The sequence below is a fragment of the Triticum urartu genome, chromosome 6 (assembly GCF_003073215.2).
Source record: "Triticum urartu cultivar G1812 chromosome 6, Tu2.1, whole genome shotgun sequence".
Lineage (NCBI taxonomy): Eukaryota > Viridiplantae > Streptophyta > Magnoliopsida > Poales > Poaceae > Triticum > Triticum urartu.
In genome coordinates, this window is record NC_053027.1 from 558,599,628 (window position 1) to 558,606,676 (window position 7,049).

Genomic DNA, 7,049 nt, shown 5'->3' on the forward strand with positions numbered 1-7,049 from the left:
TTCTTCTGCTCACGGTGATCTTCTTCGTTCAGGGCGCGGGGCGCGCGCCGGGTGTCCACGACCGGGACCGGCACCGGGGCAGGGAACACCAGCGGAGGCAGCGGGCCAGCGACAGGAGGAGCGGCCAACTCCGGCGGGGCCAGGTCTGTCTCGTCCCATCTCCTCTTGTGCTCTCTCGACGCCAAAGGGCCGATTCTAAGTTTTTCCTAACGCGTACGACCGCGTGCATGACAGGGGCGTCAGCGGAGGAGGAGGCGGGCCGGCGACTGGCGGAGGCGGTGGCGCGGACACAGGCGCGTCTAACTGTGGTTCGGGGTAAGATCCGTTGTGCCGTCTCGTCGCCAAAGGGCCGTTCATTCTAACGTGTCCGTCCGCGTGACAGGGGGAGCGTGAGCCGAGGCGCGGCAGGGACCGGCGGGGGCGTTTCCGGTTCGGGAGGAGTGTAAGTACCCAACCCGTCCTTCCTTCCTTCTCCATCCAACTCCTCCTGTTCCCTTGTCGCATCAAAGTAAAAGCCTTTCCTTTTCTTGCTTGACGCGAACAATTGCATTGCAGGGGGGCGAGCGGAGGCGTCGTGGCCAACTCCGGCGGCGGCGCAGGGTAAAGAACTAGAACTAACCTCTCCTTCATCTCGTCCTCGCGCTCGCGCAATGCATGCCTTTTTTCGTCTTTCTTGAGTCCTGACCGATGGATCCACCGTCCTGGCATGCTGCTCGCAGGGCGACCGGCGGCGCTGACGGGCTCGCGGAGCTCCGCAAGGAGATGTTCGAGCTGACAGGCGGGCTTTGGGACAGATACAACCAACGTGCGGAGATCGATCGGCAGCTGTTTGAGAAGATCAGGCAGCTCCAGATGGACTCAGGGTAAGATATCTTTCTCCACGCCGTAGTACTGGAGTAGTCCCTAGTGTAGCTTGCCGAGACTCGACAGTGAGTAATATTAATGAGTCTGTGCTCGTTTTGGCAGGCTGTAATGCCCACAAACTGGTGTCTTGCTTGGTGTTTCGTCTTGTTTGATGCACTTGCTATTCGTGGCAGGAATGCCCCCCAGACTTGCTAAATTCGAGGCTTTTATGCCCCCAATCAATCATTCGTGGCAGAAATGCCCCCGACATGGAAACTAGTACTACTACTGTTAAATTCGAGGCTTTAATGCCCCCCAGTCCAGTGAGACTTGTTTTGACCTGATCATTCTTCGTTTCCTTTTGCTCTTGAGCTATCAGCACATCCCATTTTATTACTGAGAAGCCCAAGATCCATTCATTCTTTCATTTACTACCTGGCTTGCATGTGTGTAATCATAATGAGAGAGATAGTACTGCTGCTGATTCTAGTACTTCCGGCTGGCTGGTTGGCCTCTGCTATGTCTTTTCTGTCAATCAGATCAGACCAGACTGGCCCATATTTGCAATGCTCCAAACACAAAATGTTCAAGAAAGTAGTGTATCGAGCATTCAAAATCATCATCCATTACTCCAAAGTCCAAACACAGTATTGCCAATAATAAAGTCAAATTCTGTTTTGCTGGAGACAATCTCGACGGTGTCTAGGCTGTACAGCTTCGAAAATGTGTCTTTTTTTTTGGGATAACACGCATAAAGATTGCATGCCTATGTATTAAGATAGAAAAATATTCAATTTACAAGTTCTGCTCCACGCATCAACAAGCTAGCAGCCTCAAGCACACCACCACACACTCAACTCGCTAGGGGAATACTCCCTTTAGGCTACCATTCCGGGCAGTGACTATACACTTCGTCAAATATGCCATGGGGGAGAAGCGTTTTGTTCTTGAAACCCCGGCGGTTTCTCTCCAACCAAATGCATCCAGCGGTCCAACTATCGGGGCCGGCGATGTGGATTGCTGCGATATTATCTGCCAAAGATCGACGAACTAGAGCACCGCCGCCACAGATAGACACCCCATCAGATCAGGATCCAAGAGGCCTGCTGAAGGGCATCTCTAAAAAGTGCGCCAAGCGGAAGCAAAGGGCTTCACAAGCTTGAGAAGGAAGCTCTAAAGATGGTTCTAAAGATTGAGGAGGAAATGTGCATTAGTCATCACCTGCAAAATTTTGTGAGAAAACAAGAGCAAATTAATGACAGTTTAAAGCATATGGATAGTATGAATTAATCTTCTCTCAATAAACATTGCAGAAAGTAAGAAACAACACTACATACACTTAAGTTCGGTGCACAGAGAAGTACCACCACGACCATAAAAACTTGGTATAGATAGTGTTCTGCCAGCATCATGCAGTTATCCCGCTAGCATCACACAGCATACAGAAGAGTGAAATCCTAAAGTGTTCTATTCAAGGTCTAGACAGATAAATCAAGAAGGACACAAAATACAGCTCCAACCGTTTTGCATACATGAACAATTCAGACAGATCATGTTTTCATATCTGGAAGGACTTGTCTAGAGATCATATGTTTCAGCGAACATAAATATACTGTGTGTACAGAAAACAAAGATTGTGGCATGGCAGTTAACTACTAACTAGAAAGAAAGACAGAACAATATACATGAAATGAGAGTTCCATCTTGAGTGCTTTTGATCAGTCCTTCTATTTCAGTGCACAAATGAAGCATGATTACACTTTCAGTACATCATTTTAAGATCATCGTCCTAACAAAGCATCAATTTAAGTGGCACTAGGATTAAGCATCTAAACCAGAAGTGATAATGTAAGCAAAAAAGGCCTTGAGAACTGCAGGGAATTTTTTAATTTGCACTTACCAAATAGCCATGTTGGGACAATGATCTTAAAATGATGCTTTATTCTTTTTGGGAACTTCCGGGCTACATGTCTACAAGCTTCTGGACACTAAACTGAAGAATCAAGTAATGCTACAGCTAAATCGGATTTCTGGAGATGAATTCTCGCTACAATAGTATGAGATACAATAACAATGTGACACCACAATGATTTTAGTTCACCTGATTTGTGTTAATCAATAGATAAAGCTGTACCGAAAACTAACTAGATACCCAATCCAGGCCAGATTGATAAAGCAGGAGCAAAACCATTTGCCTTGTGAACATGATGCTTGGATGGGTAAGTCCTCACTATTGTACGATGAAGCATTTTGCCATGGCAGGAACCCTGATGGGTGCTTGTGCACAGGTTGCACTAAGCTTGGAAATTATAAGCAAATCGTAGCACAAAAATGGGCTCAGTTTCTCAGAAACAAGAGAAACTATCAAACAACTGCATGACTATCATCGCACTTGTGTCAGTTCATGCACATAAACAAGAGCTGACCTATGGTTCATCATAATATAAAGCCTATTGCTATACTATCTAATCCACTTCTACAAACGGAGTACCAACAACAAGTTACTTCTCAAGTCAGCTATATGGTTAACACAAATGCAGAGAGCAGCACACACTTCATGTTGGCTAATGTCACCACAATGCCTACAGGAGTACAGGACTTGGAGTTTATATTCGTAACGAGCAGGTGGACCAAGAACTACGGTTATGATCTCAGCCACTTACAATGCTGCAAACTCTCTGGAGTCAGGACCAAGAGAGACAGGCTTTTCCATGTGTCTACCAAACAGAAGACCTGCAGATAAGATCGATAGTCAATAAACAGGACTATTAATTCCTGAAAAATGCAGTATTCTGTCGAGAATTCTAATGTATGACATATAGCTGCTCCGTGCTGCCCAAAAGGCTAAAATGAGAACCATGATGCTATAGAGCGCTAAGCCGCTAACCATTCTGAATGACTGCGAGCAAAATATTGGGAAATTAAAATTATTTTTTGAGGGGAAGTTCCCACAGTAAATAATTGCTACTATAGGTTCATATCAGGACTATATGTACCTGCAGCAAATGGTTATGAATGATATCTTGAATGATACTGTAGCAACAAATTTGAGGTCAGATACTTAAATCTCTACAAGAGGAATAACGGTACATAATATAAACACCAGACGCAGCAAGGTTGTGTCTTACATCTGTTAATAAATAGGATAGGCTAATGCATACGGATGGATGTTGTTCCAAAAAAACGTAGGTGTTCCATTCAAGAAATGGGCCACTAGAGCATTATGAAATACACAACTGTACATGAACAAAATATTTATTAGGACCAGTCGTGCACCATTTAATTTTACAAAACTGCAGAAGTGGTATTTTACACGATAGTTCCATAGTTCCAGCTTAAAGCATATGTGCTTGCAATAAAATGCACCCAAAATCAGAACTTCTTTGCAAAAGTTGTTATTTAGTACAACATACCGATATTTATCAAAATACCCTCCACATCCATCAGTTCCAAAGTCCTCCCTGAATACAATCCATACAGTAGGTTTATTACATGCAAGCACGCACTGTTGTGAAAATTATAAAAACAAAATGCTCCAACTATTCTAAGATCAACTTATTTTGTTCTAGTCAAACAGCAAAGTATGATGTATAATAATACAGATATAAATAAAATCTACAAAGAATAACGACAAACGGAAGTGTACTAACAACCTAAGATTACATACTACTTGTATGTTATCACAATCCCAGAGAAGCAGATAGAAGCGACTTGCAAAGGGAAGCACGAGCTGCAAAAACTATATACAGCTAACCAATTACACACAAATTACCAAGTTTTGGACCAACTTGTTTCCAAAATAGTGGTCAATTCTAACCTACTAGTATATCTGGTCATGTTCATTAATCGATCAAACATTCCAATTGGCCCATCCCAATCATCTATGCCCCTCGAACCAAACCTCAAACTGGATCATCCAATCCATAAAGTCGGAATGATCCCAACCCATCTTTATTTATCTCTCCAACCAAACACATCCCAAGTCATTACCAAAAATCTGGAAGCCTAGATATCAGTGTTATTTAATTTACATTGGTAGATCATTGTAAATCACAACAGCAACAATAAGGAATTATAAACCACTAACTCGTATTAACCAAAAGTCAGCTTATCAATAATGTTAGGATATTTGACACTAGTTTAAGCCAGGCAGCTTACGGTTACGGGTACTATTATGATATTTAACACTGTTTAGAGCAACATAGTAGTTCTGTAGGATACTTAACACAGGTTTAAGGCAACTATTGCTATGATATTGGCAGTAAAAATGAAGTACTGGTAGGATATTTAACAGCATTGCGAGGCAACTTATAGCTGTCATTAGGATCTTTAACACCCGCCTTATAACTTAACAAGTGTTAATAGTATAAGTATACTTAATCACAAGATAAAATATTGCACAGAAAACCTATCAAAAATTTTTTACAGAGAAAAGCCATACTATGAAGTAATCAGCAAATTACAGTCTAGTCTACAATTCGCATCATTGTTGCAACAATGTGATAAATCCTGATGCCATTCTTTCATCATAAACTATTTCATTCGATGCTTGGTCAGCCATGTTGCGAAGAGTGATACAGGGGTGGAGGAGGAAACTAGCAGCCTACCTTCTCTCCCCGCGGTCGGTGTACTTGACGGCCCCGGCGGCGCACGCGGCGGGCGACGCAGGAAATGCCGGATCCGATGTCCGGCGCCCTCGTAGCGGTCGCCCAGCAGCAATTCCAGCAAGAAAAAAAATCACCACCGTGTGGCTCGCTCAGCTCAGAGAGAGGGAGGTATGCGTCATGTACTTGTGTGGAGGTCACTTAGCTTTGGGTTCGGCCTCGGGGTGCTCCCGCGGGGGGAGGGGGAAGGACGGCCTCCGGCGATAGGGAGGCCGGGGCTTCATCTGCCGCCGGCGGAGGCGGTGGAGGGAGGCGTAGGTGGGAAGACAGCGGAAATTGGGGAGAGCGGCCCACCGGTCGACTGTCCCCACGGTCCCCCTGCGATCCAACTGCTCGCGTGCGGCCGCTCGGAGAACCAGAATAGCGCCCGCGCGCTTGTTAGCGCCGCGCCCCAGCGCACGTTTGGCCGACCGGTCGACACGGTCTCGGTACGTGACATGAGCCGGATTCGACGAGTCCTTCGGTGGGTTCACGCACCGGACAACAGCAGGGCACCTGCTCCTCGTCTCTTCTCCACTAGCCAGGTTTCTCAGGTGCGTGATTCTCAAAAAAAAAAAAGAGAAAATATTCTCAAAAAAAAAGGTTTCTCAGGTGCGCATCGCCTATCCCATGGCTTGATCTGTAATCGACGTTTTTTTTGGGGGAATTAAGAATTCCTTCTAATTTTCTGAATAAATATCATAAAACTAGTACTTACGTCTTTAGAGTCCATGCCACACACACAAAAAATTTCTTGCATTTCGTTACAGAGGGAGTACTTCACTACCAGATTTTTGAATGGTGACTGATACCTATCACTTTAGTGGTCCAATAACCCAAATGGTTGGTTGCTTAGAATTTAAACCCTTTTTGACATGAATGACCCACATGTCAGGCCAAGTGCGCTAGGGGGGAGACGGCGGCGCCGTTAACGGTCATTTGCCCATGAGTCCATGACTGGTCTGGTCAGAACCATATTGCCCAGTCGGTCTCTTTCTTTCTCACTCATTCACTCTCTTCGCTCCCCGCGCTCTCTCTGACCTAGGACCGACGATGGCGGCAGCAAAGTCCATCCATGGCGATGACTCGGTGGAGGTAGGCGGCACTAGCAGCGAGAACGGCATTACTCTAAGGTAGATACGTGCCTCGGCAACGGTAGCTTCGCCACACTGCCGTCGCCTTAGCCGACACCGCGGGAGCTTCAGATTTCATCGGCTTATCCCGCGTCGAGCGTTGTGGCCATATGCATTGTGGCGGATCCGGCCCGATGACCACAACTGGAGAAAAATCAGCCTTTGTCCTAGCCCAGCAAATCAATCATTTGGCCAAATGTCCTGTTCCTTTCGCTGGGAAACACACACTCAAATTCCTCAGGGGTGTCCTCATTGTTGTAGTGCACAAGAATATCCCTCCTCGCAAAAAAAAAGTGCACAAGAATCCTGTTGGACAGATGCCTACTCTAGAGAGTAGTCGAAACCATCTCTCTGCATGTGCGCCGATGTCCTCTGCCTCGGCACCCTAGACACCCTCACCTCCACGACCTCATGGAGTTAAAAAATGCAA

General features: G+C 45.6%; 1 long non-coding RNA gene across 1 annotated transcript; it reads right to left on the reverse strand.

The window, feature by feature from the left end:
* Positions 1–1,503: 1,503 nt before the first annotated feature.
* On the reverse strand, positions 1,504–5,831 carry LOC125512985. Its single transcript, XR_007285627.1, has 4 exons — positions 5,451–5,831; positions 4,257–4,304; positions 3,507–3,576; positions 1,504–2,064 (listed from the first exon to the last, which is right to left on the reverse strand). It is a non-coding gene; the product is annotated as an uncharacterized LOC125512985 (long non-coding RNA).
* Between the last annotated feature and the right edge of the window lie 1,218 nt (positions 5,832–7,049).